Here is a 24460-nt window from a genome sequence, read left to right on the forward strand (position 1 = left end):
ATAATTATTTCAAAACAGAAAGTTAAAAAATCAGGCAATAATTATGGAGCTGAGGGACATCCAGATGTTGGAGTGAACTTCATAAGGATTGGAAAATACCTATATTTGAAAGGTCACTAAATTAGATGACAAGGATGAAGATTGTAAATAGACAAGTAGAAACCATAAAAAAGAATCAAATAGAAATACTTGAACTAAAAGGGATAATAACTGAAATGAAAAACTTAATGGATATATTTAACAAAGGATCAAATTTGTATACAATGGTTCAGAAGAGAGAAAAAAGGATTTAAAAAAAAAAGAAAAGAAATGAAAGATGTCAGACACAGTAAAAAAAAAAACCAAAAACCTTAGTGTATGTGAAATTATATAAAAACAGCCCCCTCCTCACTTCTCCATAGCACCGCTTTCTTATCCCACTCACAGAGAGATTCTATCTTTCATCACTCTCAATTAGAGGAACAAATATGAATTTAAACATTTAATGATAACTAATATTAATACTATTAATTAATATTAATTAATGACACCCAAATATTATTTAAGTATAGATAATACATGCATACAAACAGATAGCGTTTCTTTAAAATGTGTTATATATGGGGGTGCCTGGCTGGCTCAGTTGGTAGAGCATGCGACTCCTGATCTCAGGGTCATGAGTTCGCACCCCCTGTGGGGTGTAGAGACTACTAAAACAAAAATAAATACACTTTAAAAAAAGCATTTAAAATGTGCTATATATCCTGGACAATTTTGCTGGGTGCTTAACCTATGAAAGTAAGAGCTAGCAATTACACAGCTCTTACCATGCGCCAGGCCCTGAAGGCAAAGTGCCTTAACTCCAGCACAGCCTCAAGACTAGCCCCGTCTCCTCCGAAGCTCAGCAGGAGCCTGCGCAGTGAGATCTGGGTCAACCGGAAGTCATGGGCAGGAGGTTATTCTTAATGTTCTCACTTTTCAGAAGGAAGAATTTAAAGCCCTAACCCCTTCATTCACTGAAGGAAATGCCAGGAAGTGTTGGAGCTGAGGTCCCAGCCCCAGCAGCCTGCCCCCAAGCCTGGGCTCTCAGGTCCTTCTGCATGCAAGGTAGCCCTGCCTGACTTGAGGCCTGGAAGCGAGGAGCTGAGGCTGGTCTAAGTTCCTGGCCATCCCTGTTGATCTTAAAAGAAAGGATATAGCACATTCTCTAAGGTCTCCCTGTGGGCTTGGAACAGCCATAAAGAAGGCCGACAGGAGAGTCTAGACAACAGCTCACATCACGGAAGGAAATGAAAGTTTGGGGAACCGCAGCAGCAAAGGGCAAGGTAAAGGGCCTAGACCATCGAGAACCATCCCTGGGGAGGAGAAGGAAATGAAGGAATTCACATTCCTTGGTGGAAAGACTTGAGGACTTGATAAGATCAAAGCCTTAGACAATGAGCACTGATAAAATAAAAAGGGGGGTTCAAAGCATGCTCAGGGCTGGGCGTGCAATGTGCAGATTCTTTCACCTGCCACACGGAAGAACGTGCATTGGGTTTTCCTATTTTCCAGGCCACTCGTAACAAATTCTCCTTCAGCCCTTGCTACCTTCAGCCCGTTGATCTAATTTTCTCCTAACAACAGAAAGGCTCCTTCACTGTGAGATAGAAAACAGCACAACCTTCCTGCACACTGGATGTCTCACAGTGCCGATCTCTCAGAAGTCCTGGGACGTTCCGATGCCATGTTGTGCTCTCCTTAACGCATTGTTGAATCAAATGTGCTACAGTTACGAAGTCATTTGACTTTCTTGAGCTATACGCTGTAGAAGTGACGACAACTCTGACGGGCTCCGGCTTTTGGGCAGGTAAGATTTGACTGTCTGCGTTTTCTAGGCAAACCTGCTGGAGTGCAGAGAGGTCGATAACTTGCTGGTGTTTCAGAGCTGTTGATCGAGCCCAGACAGGCACTGCTCAGCTTGTCTTCCTACCTGAGGAAGGAAGACAGACCAGGGTGGTCCCGCTGGAAAGCTGGCAGTCAAGACCTTCAGAGTGGGTGGGAGATGCTAGGGCAGAAGCTTCCAAACTTTTAAGTGTGCCCAAGAATTTCCAGGGGAGCTTGCTAAAGTACAGAACCTCACCCCCCCCCCCCCAGGGGAGCTCCCTCCTAAAACTCTGATGCAATTATTCTGGAGAGGGCCCAGGTGATTTTGACAAGACTGGGGCCACAGTAAAGGCAGCCCAGAGGAGAACAAATGTCAGAGGTAGAGACCCATGGAGTTCTTGTGATGTCCTTTGAACCTCGGTAGCAGGAACGACAAATCTGTTCCTTAACATGTCTTTGATTTGCAACAGAAACAGTAGTGCTCTAGTGAGGCCTGTCCAAGCAGCTTCAAGAGCAGCTGGCATGGACAGAGAGGGAGCTGGAACAGGTTGAGAAAGAGCGTGTTGGATGCCCCTGGGGACCTGAAAGCTGGCAGCCTCTTGTGGGATCGCAGGGCACACCCTTTGGCCATGCCCGGAACCCTGGGGGCCCTCTGCAGGAAGGCAGTGAGTTCTTGGGTGCACAGAGAAGGAAAGAATAGGGAGTTTGAGTCATTCGTGCATCCACATAGCAATTGTGCATCCAGAGCTGGCAGGCATTCAGAAATTGGGCTGAACTTGGGCCCCCTGCCCCCACAGGACTCCCCTTCTTGTGCTGACTCCTAGTTATTCTAAAGCTTCAACTTTTTTATTTTTAAAATTTTTTTTTTTTCAACGTTTATCTATTTTTGGGACAGAGAGAGACAGAGCATGAACGGGGGAGGGGCAGAGAGAGAGGGAGACACAGAATCGGAAACAGGCTCCAGGCTCTGAGCCATCAGCCCAGAGCCTGACGCGGGGCTCGAACTCCCGGACCGCGAGATCGTGACCTGGCTGAAGTCGGACGCTTAACCGACTGCGCCACCCAGGCGCCCCTAAAGCTTCAACTTTTAAAGGACCGAATACTCTCTTCTGATGAACGTCGACCCATTTTCTACCGCAAATAGGCTGTTGGGAGTGATCACTTGAACGAATTTTCATACGCGGGAGCTTAGAGCAGGCTGGTGACATAATTTGTGGGACCCGGTGCAAAATGAAAATATGGGGCCCCTTGTTCACATGGATGTCGATGGCACTAAAATATAAAGCTTTTTCTTTTCCCCTATGGTCCCTTTCCTCAACTTATCACGGCACTGTTTGCTATATAATGTCTATCCTCTTGGGGCATTCTGAGCATGCGATCCTCCCTGACTGCATTGGTTACCTGCCTGTGAAGACAGTCACCATGATTTGTGAAGTACAAGAAAAATAGAAAAGTAGAAACTCACTGCTTCCAGCCGATCAGACCAAAATTCGTGATGACTGTCAACCACATAATTCGAATACAGTAGAATCAATGTTGGTTAGATGTCAGGGTGATGGTAACTCGTCGGGTCAATTATTTACCAATTCCTTTTATGATATAAAATTTGCTCAAGGCATTTTCTAAAACGAGACAAAGTAAGCAAAAAAAATGTAAATATATCCCATTATTATTCCTTTCTTGCATAATTGCACTGTATGATCAGTGTCTTACAAAGCAAGATGATACAGCTTATTACAAAAAATAATAAGGGCTTTATCATTGCCTTTTTTCTGGTCTGAATTTTTAAAGCTTACTTTAAAAATTAAAACTTACTTTAAAACAGATTTCTATTGAATTGCTGAAAATGATGTCGTCTTCTAAAGGAAAACATGAACATGCTTGAGCAGCAGAACACAAATGACAAAAATGTAAGTGGCAGGTTTTTAGAGGGTCATCTTGGTTCTAGGAAAAAATAAGAACTTTTTTATGAGGCAAAATCATTTCTGTTAATGAAGGCAAAAAAAAAAAAAATCCTTACCCATTGACATTTATCGGGCCGCAGGAAAATTCTCATTTCCCCCTGTTAAACGCCATTGACAGAACATTAACAAAAGGAGAAAAGCATGTCTGTGAGGATTACATGGGAATTTCCACCAGCTATTATCGAGAATTGCCCTGATCAACTGCAAAAACTGCTTTCAAAGGAGAACAAAATACCTTTCAGGGATTTAGCTAACCACACCAGAATTTGGAATGCCCTATCTTTGTTGAGGTGAACTGAGGGCTTTTTCTTTCTAACCAGAACAAGCAATTCACATCAAGGACCACTCAGGAAAATATATATTGAGGAGCTGGGTTTGTCACATGTCTAAAAGGCAACGGTGTTTTAGCTTCCTGCCAAAGTTGTGCTTTTGTCAAACACGGCTAGAAAGGGGTGCGCTCCACTCTTTTTCCTATCTGTTGTTTTCTCTCCCACTTTGCTCCACACTTGTCACACAGCACTTTAATGTGCCTGTGGCTTACAGCCGAAATATACCAGGAAGGTGGTTTTTAATGCTCTGGATCCTGGGAAATCTTGGTTAAAACCCAGATGAAATAGGAAGGTGGGGAAAGGTGTCCTCAGGCTTAGCACAGCCCTGCACTGTCATCCAATAAACTTGCTCAGGTTAAGATACCCATGTCTGTCCACCTGGCCTCTAGCCGGTCCAACTGCTGCTGCTGGGAAGTCCTTCCCCCTGTGTTCGTCCCAGGCAGGTGGAAGCCGCTCTTCTGGTCATGGGTGGGGTCCTGAGGGAGAGGATCCAGGGATTCATTTGTGCTGGTCCTTTGTGAGTATCTTCAGTCAGAATGAATACAGTTTTGTCCTGTAAAATTAGGTTTCATTCTGCAAGGCAGTAAGGATTTCAAAAGACATAGCTGGTGTGTCTGTTAGAATAGTCGCATGCAGAGGCACCCGGGTGGCTCAGTCGGCCGAGCAGCCAACTCTTGATTTCAGCTCACGTTATGATCCCAGGGTCATGGGATCGAGCCCCACGTTGGACTCTGTGCTAGGCATGGAGCCTGCTTAAGCTTCTCTCTCCACCTCTCTCAGCCCCTCACCCCGGCTCATGTGCTCGCTCTCTCTTTCTCTCTCTCTCTCCGAAATAAACTTAAAAAGAAAAAGAAAAATCACACCTATAGTTTAGAGTGGTATTGAGAGAAACATAAACAGTTTTACCTCTTAATCTCACTAAGATTTCTTCCTTTTTAAATTTATTTTTTATCTTTTTATGTATTTTTAAAATTTATTTTTGAGAGAGAGAGAGAGCAAGTGTGAGCAGGGCAGGGGCGGGGGAGGGGACAAAGGATCTGAAGCAGGCCCTGTGCTGACAGCAGAGAGCCTGATGCAGAGTTCGAACTCACAACCCATGAGATCATCACCTGAGCTGAAGTCAGATGCTTAACCGACTGAGCCACTCAGGTGCCCCTGTCCCTTCAAAAAACCAAAAATGTATATGGAACCGTAGGGAATAGACAACAAAACCAGGCAAGGATACCCCTATTTTAGGCTGTTACAGTACTGTAAAGGAGATAATACCTGAAGGTAAATAAAAATGATAAAACAGTGGAAAAAGTCATAAAGCAGATAGTGTGAGGTATTGCTGGTATTTAGAAAAGAGAGAGGTTGTTTCTTTCTACGGTGATTCAGAAGGGCTTCACAGGGGAGCTAGAATTTAAGCTGGGTCTAAAAGATGGCAATGTCTGTAGGGTATTTTCTGACACCATATGCATGGTGTGTTTCCAAAATGGGAGAAGAGGCACAGAGCTTCCATACCCTCTCTAGTCATACCACCCTCCCAGCACCTCCACCTGTTCAAGCCAGAGGATTCTTGAACCCTGTTGTTTAGGGGGTTTTATGGAGGTTCCATTATGAAGGCACACTTGATTAGATCATTGGTTGTGACTGAAACTGTCCAGCCCTTGTCCCCTCCCTAGTGGTCAGGGGGTGGACCTAAAGTTTCCAACTGTCTGATCACAAGGTAGATTTCTTTGGCAGACCCTCCCTCCACAAGTCACTTGATTAACGCAAACTCAGGTGGGACTTGCTCTGAATAACAAGGAACTCTCCCCTCACTCTTAGCACTCTGGAAATCCCAAGGGTTTCACGGCCCTCTATGCCAGGAACTGGGGACAAAGACCAAATAAGTATTTGCCATGATTCTGTGGACTGATTTAGACACATCAACGTGGAAAAGTAAGAACAAGGCAGAACAAGAACAAGGCAAAAGAAGTTGAGAGGTATTTAAATCGTAAATAATTTAAATACCTGGCTAGAGGTGTGTCACCGAAGTTGTTGAGCCAGGAAGTGACTTGATGTTTCAATGGTTGGGAACATTATTCTGCAAGAGGGTGCAAGGTGGGTGAAAGTGGATAGGACGTGGAGGAGGAAGACCAGCTGGTGGCTGGAAGGGGGGAGGTGTATCAGAAATGTCTAGGTAAGAAACAGTGAAGCTCTGAACTAGTATAGAGGTGTTGGAAATGGAGAGGGCCAGGCAGTAGTTGGGTTTGGTCAACAAGAAAGGTGGCAACTTTAGAATCCCATCTGATGATGCAGATTTTTTTTTTTTTTTTTTTTTTTGCTGGTGCAGGTTAGAGTCCTGCCCCATGCGGGGGCATGGTACAAGGGAAAGAGGCTTCCCAGGGGGAATTTCCATCCACGTGCATTTGTTTTCCAGGCTCTTCGCAATTCCGCCTTCTCTAGCTATGTGGCATTTTACGGAATTACGAGTGATCGCTCTAGTTTTGCATCTTCATCAATCTGTGGACAGGGCAGTTGACCTGATCTGCTGTTGGAGCTGGAAAGTTTGGAGATGTATGCAGTGCCAGTTGCTAAAGCCCCTCATCCGGGAACGTGTTAGGTATGCGTGACTTGGTACTTTGAAATGACGGAAGAGAGGAGCTCTTCAGACCAAAAGTTTCTTGCCTGGTTTTCCATGGAAGAAGACTCTGCACGTAAGTTTCCTGCCTCTACTTCAGGCTCTTACTGAGATCTGAGCTTCTGAAAATGACCGTAGAGGGGAGCAGATTTTGCCACCCCCAAATCTGTCTTTGGCATAAGGATTATTTTGAGCTAAAGGCAATCAAAACCCCGCAGATTCAGGAGAATCTCTTCATCACCCCCTCAACTGCCTAAATTTACACTGGAAAAGGGGCCTGTACTAGAAGGAGAGCTATTGCCACGGGACACCTTTTTTTCTAAGAAACTTATCTGCCTAACAGGGCAACCTTTGTTTTCTAAACATCTCCTCTGCCTTCCTGTGAGTGGCCTTTCTTCCCTTTGTATCTCTAGACCCCCCTACCCCTTTCCTTAGCATAAGATGTTATATAAACCTCAATTGCCTGGCTGCCTTTGGGTCTCATAGTTTATGGGGCTCCTGTATGTATGAAATGCATTTATTTTTGTCCTGTTAACCTGCATTATGTCAGCTTAATAATTAGTAGCCAGAGAACCTGGAAGGGAAGAAAGGAAACATATTTCTTCCCTACAGACCTAACATTAGTGTTTCCCCAAATGTGTTCTAAAGATGGGAGATACTTTTCTGAGTCGAATGCGCTTGAGCAATGCTGGGTTGGACAACATGGACAGGTTGCTTTGCTGCAGGACTTCTCAGCCTTCAGCACATCAGTGTGCTTTGTAAAGCTCTAAGGGTGCTACAGTATGTCACCCTTCCCAAATTTAGTTGGTTAAAGCCCACTTTTCATGCATTATATCTTAGTCTAGTGTCCTTAGAAAGGACATATCCATGATGCTCATTGACCTAGGGGTCCCCAGGCTGGATGACCCGAGAGACCTATACACCTGGAACCAGTAAAACAAGCCACCTCCTGAGTTCAGGACTGAGGGGCTAAGACAGACCATCCTGTGTCTCTGGGCCTACAGCAGCCTGCACTATTTCCCTTCCCATGCATGGTGCTCTGTGTGGTTCAGTCCCCAGCCCTTGGCTGAGCATGCTCATTGCAATGGGACCCCAGGAAGGGGGAGGGTGCAGAGGGGAACTCGGCACTGTCTTAGAGTCCAGAGACCTGAATTAGCAGCACTGAGGTGCCTTTCACCGGCTTTCTGACCTTGGGCAAATTGCCTAATCTTTTTGAGTCCCCTCTGAAAGACGGAGGTAATAATCCACTGTATCATCTAATAGTTATTGATCATTTTCTGTATGCCAGGCAGCGTTCTAGATACAGGGATACAGTATTTGCTCCATCCAGGGATGTTAAACACTATAACACTGAGGCTCTAGTTCAGGCTCCACGGTCCTGGTTATTATTATAAAGGAATCACGAACACGTTCTTCACAATTTGCTCGCACGGCGACATTAATTGCTCAAGCCAGAAAACCAACAGTTTGGGGCGGAATGAAAGCCTGTGATGCTGGGCTCACAGAGTGAACACACCGTCCGTTGATGTATTTTATCTCATTTCATCCACGCGACAGTGCTTCAAGCCCTCTCTGTTCTGTGCTGGGCAAACTAAGGCTCAGAAACACAGTATGACTTGCCCAAGGATGTAGGAAGTTTGAACGACATATTAATAAGCTTGATCTATTAAATCATGTTTATTTTTACCGACTATACCACCTATATCAGGAAACAGGAAGCAGATGGCGTACTCAAAATAGAGTAATTCGAAGAGATTTCTTTACACAGAGACTACTGATGGAGATGTGGATGAGCCTCGTATTAACTGGGAGCGGCCAAGCTGTTAGCTTCCTGAAGGAGGTGAGTGTGGCTGCCTGAGGCCAGCAGGAGGGCTGCACAGAGCAGCCGCCTGCAGAGAGGGGACACAGCCATGTCCAGGTGTCCCTGTGGGGAGGGACAACTCCCCTGCCATGGTCCTTTTACCGCTTTCTCTCACTCCATCCCAGTCCTACCAGACCATCCCAAGCGGAAGCCAGGGGTCACGGGCACCGTTGATATAGTTCAAGTAGGTCAGCCTCGGGCACAGGGCAGGATGGGGAAGGGTGGCAAGTGGATCTGAAGACTGAGGAGTTAAAATTAGCTCAGACCCAGATGGTGAAAATGTGCCTGGCATTGCATTAGTCTGGGATAAGAGATACGGACCAGCCAGCAGAGAAGCTGCCTGTGTTCCTTCCAAGAACATGCTGATGGAAGTTGTGACATGGCAGGGCGCTCTGTGCAGCGGCCTTGCTTTCTCAGATCACAGACTGTCTCTCCGAAGCTTGAGCACTGAGAGGTGGCATCCCACTCTTGGACATACATCATTGACACTCCCTCCATTTCCGCCCCAGGGCCAGAGTTTCAGATGAGGGTACTCTAGACACGAATTCCACATCATCTTTTGTGATTTCTAAAAAACACAGGACCCTGGATTCTACAGTCCAGGCCTGAGGCCAACCCACTGGCATTCGGCCCCTCTTTGCCCTGAGTTGATAAAAGCACCACTACGTGTAAATTTCACCTTGCCTCCATGGTCCCCCCAAATACTGGGCGACTTTACCTTCTCTCTTCTTGGTGATGCCCCCGGTTCCGGGTGCCTTTCCCTCCTGGCAAGGAGCCAACAGACCTGTCTTTATCAGATTCCATGTTTGCCCTGGGGCTTGGAGGTGGGCAAGTACGCACGAAGAAATCTGGCTCATCCTCCCTCCCTCTACAGTGTAATGTGATGGCCAGTTTTCCCCATTTCTCTCAAGCTTTCAGGAAACAGCCTGGGTGCAATCCTTGCAGGTGAGCTGCTTTCACTGCGGAGTGTTCGGCGGGTTTCTCTTTTCTGTTAGAATTTTTTGTTTCTGTGAACTCAAGTTTGCGATTTTGTTCTTCCCCATCTTGCTTTGTATACTGTGAGGCCTTTCAGGTTGATGTTGGGTTCTCCTGCCTCTCTGTATTCCAAGATGGACTTTTAGCCCTTCTAGAGCAGGAACTGAATGTGGAGAGATGGGGGCAGGGCTGCACCAGGAACCCCTGGGGCATAGGAGGGCTTGATGCCTCACTGACCAGTTTGAGAGATTGCTTGGATTTTCTGGATGCCTCTGAGGGAGCTCTCCCTTGGTTTCCTGATTCAGAAATTGAACAGCAGCCCCCTCCGCACACTTTCCTCAGCAAAAACCTGATTGGAGGCACCGGTCCCTTGGGCTCAAACATTGCTACTCCAGATTGAGACCAGCCTGCACCAAATGTCTTTGCCTCACAACTGAATTAGCAGGGGTCTCCCCACTCGTGAGGTCTAGGGGTCACTGGACCTCTAGGAGATTGCCGGTCCCTTCCCCTCCTGCTCCTCACTGTGTCAGGAAGAGCATTTGAACCCCACTTGGGAGGTCACTGTGGGGTTAAAGTTGGCGTTCTACAGTCTGCAGAGACCCCTTCTTCCCTCATTCCCCACCCACAGCCCAACTGGGGAGGATTGTGCCGCCATTATGATCCAAACCCAGCCTTCATGTTTCCTTATAAATTTGGCACAATCCTAACCCATAAATTCTCAAAGGGGGGGGACCCTCACATTCAGATCCACCCCATTCGGAAATAAGTAGCACCATATTAGGCATAGTTATTGTGCTATGAAGGTTCAAGCCCAGCTCATGGTACAAACTGGCAAAGTTCAGCCATCAGTTCGGGTATAATGGGGATAGAATGTCCCTCCGTGCCCCCTGACTCCCACCCCCAGAAGAGTTGTAGGGCCACACAGACCCCGAGAATGAGGGGTGGAGCTTCCTCGGAGTGGCCTGCATGTGTGGGATGGGAAGCTCCCCATACAGCTCTGTACATTTTCTGTTTGGAAGGAGAGTTCCCAATGTGCTCCATAAAGTTCTTTAATTCTCCCAGGCTGTAGGCGCCTGAGCAGATAGCAGAGAATGACATTGGATTTTTATCCAGTTATTTATTTTTTTCACAAATTTTGGTAAGATTCACCTTACATAAAATGTACCGTCTTAGTGATTTTCAAGTGTGCCGTTCAAGTAAATACATTCACATTGTTGGGCAACCATCACCACCATGGATCTCCAGCACTTTCTCCTCTTCCCAGACTACAACTCATCCCCATTAAACACTAAGCCCCATTCTTTCCCTCACCCCAGCACCTGACACCCACTTCTTCTGCTTTCTGTGACTGCGAACTTGACTACCCTAGGAATCTCATGCAAAGTAGAATCACACAGCATTTGTCCTTTTGTGTCTGACCTGTTTTAGTTAGCATAATGTGCTCAAAATCCATGTTGTAGCAGGGGTCAGAATTTCCTTCCTTTTTAAGGCTGAATGCTATTCTGTGACATGTATATACCACAATTTGTTTATCTGTTATTCATCTAATAATGAATGGCAGGCATTGAGTCCAAGAGTTTCCACCTCTTGGCTGTTGTGAATAAGGCTGCATAAATGTGCATATTGAGTATCTCCCTGGCAGTTGGCTTTTTGATGCCTGCCGATCAAAGCACATCTCTTGGTATCTGTTGATCAGAATGGATCTGAATGGGGAGCTCATGAATCTGCAAACAGAAAGGAACTTACCCGGTAACACGGGAGCCACAGAGCAGTGAGTGGGAGAGGCCTCCAGGCCTCAACTCAATCAGGTCTGATGATACAAGTTTGTGGAGAGGTTTCAGCTGTATGGCTCTAGTGATAAGTAGACAAGTAAGCTCTTCTCCCATGGAGAACACAAAGTACACTCGTTCTAGAGAGCTTGGCCAGACCTGAGGTCTGCAGGTGAAAGTGCTCTCGGGGCTCCTGGGTGGGTCAGTCGGTTGAGTGTCTGACTTTGGCTCAGGTCACGATCTCGCAGTTTGTGGGTTCGAGCCCCGCGTTGGGCTCTGCGCTGACAGCTCGGAGCCTGGAGCCTGCTTCGGATTCTGTGTCTCCCTCTCTCTCTGCCCCTCCCACACTTGTTCTCTTTCTCTCTCTCTCTCTCTCTCAGAAATAAATAAAAAAAATTGTTTTAGAAAGTGCTCTCAATCTGTCCAAGTGCCCTTTGCCAGAAAGTGGAATGAAGTGATCCTTGCTCTATTCTCATATCTGTCTCCTCACCAGGAATGTTGCAAGAAGTCCTGCATTGCTGGTAGAATCCTCCGATGCAATTTCTCAGGGGCTCAACCCTCATTCATGAGCCCTCAGCGACAGCCTGTACAATGTCCCATTGATTAGAACCAGTTTCTACCAGTCCCTAGATGTTTGGGCTGTCGAGAAGGCTTATGGTCTCCCTGCAAAGGACCCATTTTTCTCCCTTAGTGACTGTTCCCAGATCCCAGCCGTAGGGTGCTGCCAATCTGCGGTCCCCACCTCTACCAGCCTGGGGGAGCAGGGCAGGACTGGGGACCCTGGGCATACCACCCCCCCTGTGGGCCCTACTGAGCCTACACAGCCCAGTGGTAGGTGGTGAGCAATTTGATCTTAGTCTGGTGGGTGGAAACTCAGTGCCTCCATTGCCAATACCCCCATCTGATGAAGCGGCCATCAAGCCCTGTCCCTGTTGTAACCTGGTCCGTGACAAAGCTGTCTTAGGGGAAGAAGGCCATCTTTTCCTCATGCACATTGTGCAGGCCAAGCTTTCTGGGCTTGAGATGGGGACAGAAATACTGAATACCTGCTATGGTGGTGGTCTGGGGCCCATTGGTAATCACACACTTGTGCCTCTTATGGGCCGTCTGGAGCTTCTGTGGGGTGGGCACCCCGTGCAATAGTGGACAGCACAGTGTCAGTGGAAGCCAGGGACACAGAGGGCATGCTGTGCCGTGCCCAGCTCCAGGTTCTTGGGCAATATCAACAATGCCCCAGCCCCTGAGGTGCAGAGAGAGAGACCAGAAAAAGGAAACCAACTGGAAGTCGAGGGTGTCCCTCCCATGTCCGGGCACAGGCCACAGGGAGGGTGCCACAGAGGATGGCCATAACCCATAACCCATTTTACAGATGTGGAAACAGAGGTCGCTTGACTCTCCCAAGATCACACGGCCAGTGAGAGGCAGAGCCCGAGCTGAAACCCTGGTGTGTCGGCTGCTGAAGTCCACCTTCTAGAAATACAGATGTCAAAGAAAGGGAGGGGCAGTGGAAGCAGCTCTTCTCGGTTGGCAGCGACCACCTCGCTAGGCTTCGGGGTGGAAAACACGTGGCAAAACATCAAGGGCAGCTACATCCCAGCGCCCTGCTAGCTGGAGGATGCCACCCCCCCTTCACTCCGTGTCCCCTCGCCGGTACCTTGAGCTGCGCCGATTTGCCCACACTGCATCTCCGACTACACCTGCCTGAGTGGCGGGATGGCAGATGTCTTTCCGAGAGCGTGGCTGTCAGCGCAAAGTCGTTCTGCTGAAAGTCAGTATTAGAACTCGTGTCTGCTCACCACGATAAACGATAATCATTCCCCGGATCGCCTGCGTTGCTTCTTCCCGCATCGCAGCCCTGGGTAGCATCGTGATGGAAATCCGCAGCGTAGGAGTCATCTTATTTTCCCTGTCAGATAGCTCTGCCCTTATTTTGAGCAATTGAGGATGAAATGAAGCCAATTGTGAGAAAATGATCCGTCAAGAGAGACGGAAATGGGGCAGCTCCCGCCGCTGCGTGTGGCTCACAGGCGACACCCAGGAGTTCAGAAGCCCACCCCGGTTAGGCAGGGGTGGGGGGTCTTCCAGGCCCGTTATCTCAGAGGCAGGTCACGTAGCAGGAGGCGCGGAGAGATCAGGGGAAATCCTGGCTGCTCTGCTCAGTTGTATCACTTCGGGCTCCGTGTTGACCTTTCTGAATGTTGGCTCGCTCATCTGTAAGATCAGGAGCACGGTTCCTGCCTCGCAGGGTTGTTTGTGAACATTTAGGGGGATAGGGACTCCGTGGCCCCTGGGACAGCGCCTGGCATCTCGCGGCGTGCCTCGTGGCCCTGCCGCTGGATGTTCCCAGCCCTTTCCTGTGCTCAGATGCTATTTCCCCATCAGGTGCGTCCACTCCTTTATTCTGGCTGCCTGACAGCTGACGCTCCCTCTGGTGACAGACACAACATCTGAGAGTGCTCTGGAGGGATATAAAGGGAACTGGAATTCATTCAAGCATTTCTAGTGCTTCTGGGCTGGGAACTGACTTGAATCGTCTTTTTGATCCAGTCCCCACCCTGCTGGAGCCCAGCCGACAGGTGTTAGCCTGCTGGCTCAGAGGCCGGGCCCTGTAGGGAAGGCTCCTTTCTCCCTGCTACACAACCCTAGTCCCCATCACTTACCAGCCGATGTCAGGGAAGCAACCTCTGTCAGTGGCAAGCAAACACTACCTTCACAGGGTACCTATTGAGCATCATTCTTGCCCGGGCAGGTTTGGACTCAGTGGGTGCTCAGGCCATGAGAACAAGACAACAGGGCCATTGCTCATAAATGCAACAATTCCTTGCATGATGTCTTTATTGTCCAGACCTCAGGAAAGGCACCCGTGTGCCATACTGCTCACTGGGAGTCTTGTCCGAGGTTAGCCGTATCCATCAGGGCGCTGCCGTTTTAAAGGAACTGACGACCCTGTATCTGAACCTCTGCCTGGAAAACCAATTTGCTGAAGGCTTCTCGTTGTCTTAAGTGGTTTCTAAGAATATTTGTTACGTGGTCGTGAAAAATATAGAACACAGGGCATGCGGAATGCAATTATCTGGTGCCTGGGTCCCTCTCCAGGACCATCTGATTTAATCGGTCTCTATTGGCTTCAGCCCTGGGAGCTTTACATGCTCCCCAAGGTTTCCAAAGTGAAGGCCAAGCTCAGAACCAGTGCATTAGATGGACCTCAGCGGAAATCCCTAGTCATTGACAGGTTGTGCAATCTTGGTAGCCGCTGACCTTCTCTGAGCTTGAATTCCTCCTTTGTGAAAGAATGGCTATCGTGTTGATCCTGGAGCCTTGTCTTGAGGATAGAATAAGACAGGGGGCACCTGAGTGGCTCAGTCAGTTAAGCGGCCACCTCTTGGTTTCGGCTCAGGTCACGATTTCACGGCTCGTGCGTTCAAGCCCCACATCAGGCTCTGACCGTGCGGAGCCTGCTTGGGATTCTCTCTCTCTCCCTCTCTCTCTGCCCCTCCCACACACGCACTCTCTCTCTCGAAATAAATAAATAAGTAACTTAAAAAAATAAGCATAAGACAGGATATATGAAGTCACCTATCATAGCAGGTGTGCCTGCAGAACTAGGGTCTCCCCACAAACACCTGGGTGAATGAGTTACAGGTCTTCAGGAAGATGTGTGCCCTCGGGAGAGCCCTCAGTATATTGGAGTGGAGCCCCTAGGTGCGGCCATGTCCTATGGCTTCCCCCCTCCCCTCCCGCCTACTGCTAACTGCCCCACCTCCGGAGCACGCCATGAATTCAGTACCACCCCACCACTGGCTGGTAAAAGAGGAGATATTTTGAAGAACCAAGTTTGTTATTTCCAAACACCTCAGGTACCTAGGTCTCTGGTTCTTCACCTCTTCGGCGTCACAGACCTTCCATATTCTGAGGATCTTCCCCCAAAGTGCACTTAGGTACATCCAAAGCAGTCTGAATGGGTATCGAGCCACCAGATCTGAGTGAACCCAATGCCGTGCTCACGTTTGGGGAAAGGAATCACAAAGCCGTGTTTCATTCCTGGTCAGATGCAAGGCGGTGGTGGAGTCGGGAAGAAATTCCAGGTTCCCTATCCTGTTTCACTGGTACCGAAGACTCATTTTACCGCGTCCTTCGTAAAGGAGGAGACGCAAAAGGGCTTAGAGTCCATTGTACTTGATCTATACATGAATGAGAGGTACAAGAAAAATGTTTATTAGGAGGGTCCCCAACTCCAGTGAGGTGCCCTCCCAAAATGCTCCCAGAGGGTGCTCGGCTTGCCCCAGCACAGCAATGAACTCTCCGGGGGGCATTTGCCTGGTCGCTTGTCTGTCTCCCTCTGAGGGCCAGGGACACATCCGTCCTATTCATTATGGTGGCCCCGGCACCTGGCCTAGGTTAGGCAATCGATAAACATTGATGGAACGGATGAGTGAATCACTCTAAGAACAAACACACTAGAACAGTTAAAATACGTAAGCATGATGAATTGAACTAAGCATTCAATGCGGTCTCCGCACAAAACCCTTCAAATTTTTATTGCAAGTGTTTAAATATTCAGTTATGTTGCCCTCATTTGTGTCTTTTCTGTTTCCCACTGTCCCCACCCCCCCACCCCCCCCCGGGTCTTTTATCCCTTAGTATGAAGTGGGAGCCTGAGTATTCAATACTGCCTATAACAACCTGCCAATTCTGATCCCAGGGACTCAAGCAACAGTATTAAAAGGCATCTGGAATATTTTAAAAACACTGTCCCCTCCCAGGGAGCATTAAATGCTATCATCAGGCTGGCACTAGGTACAGAAGAGCCTGCCTTTATGCTCTCTTGATGAGACACTGTCATGAATATTAATTCTCTATCCTTAGAATAAACGACGCCCTGTGGGCTCTGTCCTCAACCACCGAGAGATGAATATGGAAACCAGCGGCCGCAGTGGGGACGGGGCGTGCAGGCAGGGGAGGGGAGTCTTTGAGACAGAGTCGAGGAAACACCAGGCTCTGGGAGGTGATTTCACAGCTCAGAGATGAGAATCGTGGCAAGGGAACCTAAGAAACTAGAAGCAAAAGCAAAACAACCATTTGCAGAGAAGTCTTTGAGCTCTAAATACCTCGCTGCCACCTCAGCCTCTCACAGAATAGATTTCTGCCCCTTGGAGAAACTGTTTGCTGTGGACTGACCTACTTTTCACATGAAAGATACATGCACTGAAGTGTTCTTCTCCCTTAGCTGGATGGGTTTTTTTTTTTTTTTTTTTTTTTTTTTTTTTTTTTTTAAGCCCTTCTTTTTCTGACTCTGACATAGCTATACTGTGGGATAGGACTCATTAACTAAGAAGAATGCTTTATGCCGGGGCTGTTCTACAGAACTTTCTGTGCCATCCAGTACGAAAGCCACTGGCCGCGGGGGTCCCCTGAACACTTGAAATACGGCTGCTGGCATGACTGAGGAACTGAATGTTAAGTTTTGTTGAATTTTCATTAATTTCAGCTTAGTCACTTGTAGCTAGGAGCCATAGACCAGACCAACACAGAGTGGATCAAGAGAGTTCCTAGTTACATTGTCAAAGTGGGAAAAAGAAAAAAAGCAAATTGCAGTGTTATACATTTGAGGCAATCCCCGTTTTGAAAATACACTCACCGCAAACAAAACACTACGCTTACATTTGTGCATATAGATGCTTTCAAATGCATCAAAAAAAAAAAATGGCTGGAATTATACCCAACGGACCCTGGAGTAATTACCTCTGGGGAGAAGGCACGAGAAGAGATCAATGAGGTCTGTTGCTTTATCAGCTTTGTTGGAATTTTTTAAAATGAAAATGTATTCATGTGTGATCTACATGTATAATGCAATATGAAAAGAGACACTTCAAAAATTGTTTCCTTGCCTGATACACCCGGGGTTATTTTCAGTCTGGTTACCGTGATGAATCCACCTGAGTCCGGTAGCTGAGACCAAAGAAGCCAGAGAACAGGTAGGTGAGTTGTCAGATGCTCTTTCTAGGGAGCCCAGAGATCCTTTGTAGCGGGTTGCGGGGAGGAATCCAAAATGCCTGAGTGCACGCACCCATCCATGGGTGGCAAGTACCACGGAATACTCTGTTCTCAACCTCAACCGTGTGGATATTTGAATCCAGATGCTGGACTCCATCCCAGAGATTAGAGGTCAGTCTATCTGGAATGAGCACAGAGCAGTGGACTTTTTAGAAAGCGGCTTGGGTGATTTTTGTTGTGTGCCACAGTTGAGAATGTCTGGGCTGAGGACAGCCCTTAGAGGAATATGCAGGAAGCAGGAAGCAGCACAGGGGGGTCAGGGCCCCACGGGAGGAGCCGTGGCCCTTTGGCGAGGGGAAGGACACGAGGGCGCTTGCTCAGCTTGGCATCCTCGTGCAAAGGAACATGGCATCTGAACTCTCGAAGGCCAGGGTTGGGTTCCAGTCTCTACGTGGGTCATGTCTCCCCTACAATGGCTTGAAATCACTGATGGCATCTCCATACAGTGACTGGGGACCTCCAGCCCCCATCCTTGACTCCAGACTCAGGCTTCTAACTCCCTGCACATGGTTCCTGCCTGGACACCTCATCAACCCGCTTCAGAGCATGGCCACACTGGGACCTCTCCTCTTCCCCCAGGCTCCCTGATTCCAGAAAACAGCTGCACCACGGGCTCCAGCCAGAAGCTCGTGGGGGCCGACTGACTCCTCTCTTCCCCTCCTACCCCCTATCCAGTGCCATCTTCAGCTCTTGCCAGCTCTACCTGCAGAAGGGGTCTCTGTCTAACCTCACCCTGCCTCCGCAGTGTCACTCTGGTCCAGGTCTCTGTGCCACCTATGAACATTCCACCAGCTCCCCTCTGATGCTTGTCCTCCAGCTTACACTTCCCGCCCCATGGAGGAGGCTCCAAACCACAGTAGGAAGGAACGTGTCTGCACAGCCCTCCCTGCCCAGCACTCCATGCCCAAAGCCTCCCCAGCAGCACCCCCCCACGCCCCTGTGAACAGCATCCTTATCCTTCCGTCCCTTTCAGACTCATCTCCCGCTAGCTGACCTCCTTCCTTCTCAGACCCAGTCACATGGGTGTCCCTGAACACTTGAAGATTCCCTGCCTTAGCGCATGTGCACTAGTCCCTCCCTTGCACCCCTCACCTGGGTCTCTTCTCCAATGTCCTCCTTGGGAGGCCTTTCCTGGCCTCTCAGATCTCAGTCAAGAAACCACCTCCCTCCCCTACCGGGGTCCCTCTCCAGTCCCTTACCTGGACTTACCTTTCTACGAGGTACTGAGAACAGCCCAGAATGACTGCTTGCTCTTGTTTGCATCCTCCTCCGTCCTCCACTGGGAAGTAAGTGCCTGGAGGGCGGGGACTGCCTGGTTGCACACAGCTGTCCTGCCACGTCCTAGAACAGGGTCCCACGGACCGTGGCAGGGCAGGTGCTCGGTGTTCCTTGACCGAGTGAGTCTTCGTTATCAGCCGCTGACTGCACACGGCTGTGTATTTGCTCATGTTTTCTTAAGCTATAAAATGCAAAATAATTTATACCGCAAAGTAAGCAAAATGTAAAATGTACCATTTTAACCAGTTTTAAGTGTATCGTTCAATGGCATTGACATTGACGTTGCTGCGCAACCATGACCACCATCCATCCCCAGAACTTGCCCATCTTTCCAAATGGAAACTATCCTGTAAAGCAAAAGCTCCTTCCTCCTCCTGCCCCCTGCCCCTGGCAACCACCATTCCATTTTCTGAATCTATGAGGTTGACTACGGTCCCTCGTATAAACGGAATCACATATTTCTCTTTCTGTCTCTGGCTGATTTCACCTAGTGTAACATCCTCAAATGTCAGCATTTCTTTCCTTTTAAAACTGAGTCATACCCCATTGTGTGTATGTACCACATTTTGTTTATCCATTCATTCATTGATGGACATTAAAGTTGTGGTCATTTAACTTTTTGGGGTGGGAGGAGGCAGAGGGAGGGGGAGAGAGAGAATCTTAAGCAGACTCCATACCCAGCGCAGAGAGTGACATGGGGTTCCATCTCATGAACCCGTGAGATCATGACCTGAGCCGAAATTAAGAGTAGGATGCTTAACCGACCGAGCCACCCTGGGGCCCTCATTTACCTTTTTAATAGAGCCTTGTAGCAAGAGTGCTTGCCAAATGTGAGGTGTGAGGAGCAAAAGTATGCCGTCTGATCCAGTATAATTGATGGTCCAGGAAGCCAGCAAAGCAGGAGATTCCCAGGACTCCCAGAGTAGCCCTTTGGGGCAGCAGTGGCTAGACCCGAGTGGCCTGGGGGGTGCGCATGCCCAAAATGATCTGTCTCAACATCAACATTACACTTAGTAATTACTCATGATAACTTCTTTTTTTTTTTAAGGCTTTATTTATTTATTTTTGAGAGACACAGAGACAGTGTAAATGGGGGAGGGGAAGAGAGAGAGAGAGAGAGAGAGGAGAGAGAGAGAGAGAGAGAGAGAGAGAGAAAATCCCAAGCAGGCTCCACGCTGCCAGCACAGAGCTCAATGCAAGGCTCAAACCCATGAAACTGTGAGGTCATGACCTGAGCTGAAACCAAGAATCAGACACTTAACTGACTGAGCCACCCAGGCGCCCCCCACTCACAATAACTTCTAGTTACTACCACAGAACTGTGAGAAGCTGGAGATTTCAAGGGACAGGGAAAATTCCTGGCCATTGTGTGCTTTGGTTTGGGGCTGAGGTGCTCCTGGTAGCCTTGAGAGGCCTTTTTGGCTGTACTTGTTGGCCCCCTGGCTTCCTCCTCACACCAGCCCTCTGGCCTGTCCAGATTCCCTGTGAGGCCGACTCCAACCAAAGAAGGGGGTTGGAGTTCCCCACCATTCCCTCTCCCCAGCTCACCTCCCCGTCCTGCCCATCAGAACCCAAGAGCCAATTGAAGGAACAAGTCCGCCATTTTTTTTTTTTTTTTCCTCTGAAAGTTGAAGGCCCAGGAAAGAAAGCAAAGTCTGGTCAAATTTGATTGTGTTGCAGATGAAGAAAGTCGTAGCCGTGCCTCCAAGAATGAGCCGAGGGTGCAGGTAGGCATGTGAGGAGGCTGGGCTGATTGGGGTGGAGGAGCATGGTGGGAGATAGCAAGGGGAAGCTGGGGAAGGAGGGAGACAGTTGATGAGGGAGCTGGAAGAGCCAGGAGGGGGAATGCGGGTTTTTCTAGAAGGAGGCCCATCTCAGGCAGGGGTTAGGAGGAAGGAAAGGCAAATGTTGTATCCAGCCTAGATTCCTTTTGAGCATCCCTTAAGTCATTCCAACCACATGCTCTTCTCCTCAAAACCAGGTCTGCGGGCCAGTGCCGGTGGCGAGGGATCTGTTTCCAGTCCACAGTGAGGGAAGCACGGGAGTGAAGAGGAAAGAGGGGACAAACTGGAGGCAGCTGACAGGCCAAGGCATCCAAGCACATGGCCAGTAGCCTTAGCCAGTCAGAGGGTCTGAGATCAGGGGCTGTTTACCTGGTGCTGAGCCTGGCAGGGGGGTGGGTAGGGAAGGGTAAAGGGGTGGCGAGGCGAACACAGGCTGGGTTCTACCAAGCCCAGTGGGGGGCCCCGTCAATCCTGGAAGGGTGGATGATGCCAGTCTTTCACCATGCATGGCTTGAGGACGCTGTTCTAGAGCGCCAGCCCCTGCCCCAGCATGCCAGCCTCTCCTGCAGCCTCCACACACAGCCTGTTCTCAGGTTGGACACCCAGTGAGGTGGCTGGCCTGCTTTTAGGGGCAAATGTGCACACATCTCCCCTCCCTAAACACTCCCCGCTCCAATGGTGAGATACTTTCCTGTGAACGATGCTTGGGGACCTAGGCCGTCTGAGGAAACAGAAGAGCGAGGTCAACTTTCTCTCCCACTCAAGAGTGTGTTGTTCTCTTGCAATGGAATGGTGGGCGAGGTGCCCCATTGCTCTGTCCCTTTCATTTATTTACATTTTGCTTTTCTCCCTCTCTCTACCTACAGTTGAAATCTCACAAGTTAAGTGTCTGTGTGATTTTGCTCCATGGTAGGAGTTATGGAAGTAAAAACTGTGTGTCCACCACGAACCAGGCCCCGGGATCATAACTTTCCATGGATTTTGTCATCGACTCTTCACCTCAGCTCAAGGAGGAGGATGCTATTATCGTATCAGTTTGCACTTGGGGCTATTGGCGAGAGTTGTTTTAACTCTTCCTATCCCTTGTGTTGTGAGTTGAATTACTCACTTCCTGCCCCTGCAAATGCTGTGTTGAAATCCTAACCCTCAGTACCTCAGAAAGTGACCTCATTTGGAAAGAGAGTCTTTATAGATGTAATACACTAAGAGGAGGTCATTAGGGTCGGCCTTGACCAATATGACTGGTGTCCTGACAGGAAGGGGACATTCAGACACAGATGCACACAGGGATGACCACGAAGGAACACAAGGGAAAGCCACGCTAAGACAGAGGATTGAACTGTTGCATGTACAAAGGAAGGAATGCACAAAAGTATGGCAGCCACCCACCAGAAACAAGAAAGAGGTAAAGAAGGATGCTTGCCTATAGGTTTTAGAAGGAATATGGCCCTGCCAACACCTGACATCAGACTTGTAGTCTCCAGAACTGAGAAGACAATCATTTCTGTTGTTTGAAGCCACCCAGGTTTTGGTATGTTGTTACAGTAGCCGTAACAAATGATCACCTGGATCCAGCCAGGCCTGAAGCCACGGCTATTTTAGTCACACAAGCCCCAAACTCTTCTTTTCTTTCTCTTGAGCCGATATCCCCCACTTGTAACCAGAGAGTGACTGTGTCAAATGGTCCATGTTGTCACTGCAGCTTTGTGCTTGGTATCTGACCTGTTGGCCATCTTTTCTCACCTCTGCCTGTGAGACCACCCCTCCCCCCACCCCCCATCCCCTGCCCCGGTGCCTTAGCATGGGGAGGGCTGCAGGAAGTTTGTGCTGCTGAGTCACGAAGTGAAATGACTGTTTAGGAATATTGCAAAAATAATAGCCTCTTAGAACAGTTTGATGTCTTTTTGTTTACATGTTTCCCCAAGCAGGGTAATGAGGTTGGCGTCTCCGTGTGGCCCGTGGTTTACTCAGCACGACCAGGGAAGAAAGGCCCCTCTGGGCTTCAACACCTTTCAGAGGGAAATTCATGCTGTTCCTCTGGGCTAAGGCTTCACGTGAGTACAGAAAATGGCATGGGGGAGGTGATCAGAAGCCCTTTTGCCAATCAGTCTTTCCAGACCTCACTCCCAGAGTGGCAATTAGGTCTGCTACGAGAAGGAAACAAGTTATCTTAGTAGGTGGGTAACCTTTGATCCTACCGGAAAAAGAATGAGCTCATTGGGGACTACGCATTTTAAATTAAAAATTGGCATTTTTATAAAGAGTGTATAATTTTAATATTCTATTCTGTGCCCTCAACGCAATTGAAATGACACACCAAGCATGCACTCAATTTTGTTCTTAAAAGAAAAAACCAATCTCGTGTCTCACTAGAATTCAGCATGTTTTTGAACCGACAATGTTAAGAGACAGCGTTTCTGAAATTTAAAGTAGAACTTGCAAGAGTGAGAAGCTTATTTAACTTCATTGAACTCTTACTGAGTATCTTCTAATGGATATGGACTGGACAGAGAATGGAAAACCAAATAATCTATGACTCTTGCCCCTGAAAAGCTGTCAGTCCATGACAAGTATGATAAGGGCTTGAATTTTGGCAAGAAATTTTGGAATGCTTTGGGATGTAAGAAACAAACAAACTAACAAAAATCTGACTCAACTCACCTAAAAACTCACATGACTTAAGGTAGTTTTGCTTCCAGTTTAAGCTGGATCCAGGGCCTCAAATGCTCCGACCAGGATTCAGTTTCTATCTTTTCTCTATCTTGTCTTTTCTTTTATTATTTTTTTTTAAAGATGAAATTTATTGTCAAATTGGTTTCCATACAACACCCAGTGCTCATCCCAACAGGTGCCCTCCTCAATACCCAATCACCCACCCACCCCTCCCTCCCACCCCCCATCAACCCTCAGTTTGTTCTCAGTTTTTAAGAGTCTCTTTCCTCTGTCTTTTCATGTCTTCCCCATTCTTAGCAGCTCCTCTCCACTCCTCTTGCCCCAGCCCGTACTTTCAGCCCCTCTACTATTCTGCTCCCTGGGGATCAGGAAGAGGTACGAGAAGATGATGCATTGAAGTTTGAAGGCAGAATTTGCACTGGATTGACAATAAGCGAAGCACATTCCAGCAGAGAATATCTTGAAAGGCATGGTCTGGGAGCTTCACATAGTTTGAGGCTGCCGGAAGACAGAGTTCATTTCAGGGAATATGAGTTACGCTGGGCGCCGAGGGGCCAATGATCTCTGCCCTGAGCCCATTGAGGAGGTAGCAATTTATTCTGAATGTCCTGGGGAAGGATTCTAAGCTGGGTGTGCCATGATAAGATCTGCACTTTAAAAAGAAAACTGAAAAGCCTGACTCAAACCAGTCTAAACAATCAGGAAGTTTATTATCTTATGTAACTGAGTTCAGAGGGAGGGTGGGTCCAGGCTTGGCCTGATCGGCACTCAAAGAGGTCCTCAAGTATGTGATTCTTTTGTGTTTCTCTGCTCTGCCACCCTCAGTGTGAGCTTTAACCCGAGTCTGGCTCCGCTCGGGGTCACAGAATGGCTGCCTGTGGCCAGCAGGGCCATATTCAGTGTCCTGTGTGCATCCAATAGTGGGGGTCAGGGGAAGGGGGGACAGTGAGGGGAAGAGCGGGGAGAGACAGGGAGACAGAGATAATAGAAGTCAGAGAGGGAAGGGGAGGGGATGGGAGGAGAGAGAGGGAGAAAGGAGGCTAGAGGAGGAGACGGAGGGGGCAGAGGGGGAGAGAGGGTGTGAAAGAGGGAGAGAAATTATCTGCAGACTCTTAACTTCTTCCCAAATGGATTGACCAGGAATTGGGCACTGAGTATGGACACTGGGAAACCAACCATCCACATAGCATGTCCCCAGTCCTTTAACTCACACCCAGGAGTCCACTGTGTTTTGGAATTTAGAATTTTTGGATTGGGGGAACGGTGCCTGTGACTCTACACCCTTCCCTCCCCACCTGCCTCCGGGGACTCTGAGGGAGTGGC

General features: G+C 48.4%; 1 long non-coding RNA gene across 1 annotated transcript; it reads left to right on the forward strand.

The window, feature by feature from the left end:
• The first annotated feature begins 994 nt into the window (after positions 1–994).
• LOC147582583 (uncharacterized) lies at positions 995–22512 on the forward strand. Its single transcript, XR_015248751.1, has 3 exons — positions 995–1828; positions 21331–21869; positions 22393–22512. It is a non-coding gene; the product is annotated as an uncharacterized LOC147582583 (long non-coding RNA).
• Positions 22513–24460: the final 1948 nt, after the last annotated feature.

The sequence above is a fragment of the Puma concolor genome, chromosome A3 (assembly GCF_028749965.1).
Source record: "Puma concolor isolate L17-30 chromosome A3, mPumCon1.1.hap2, whole genome shotgun sequence".
Taxonomy (NCBI): Eukaryota; Metazoa; Chordata; class Mammalia; order Carnivora; family Felidae; genus Puma; species Puma concolor.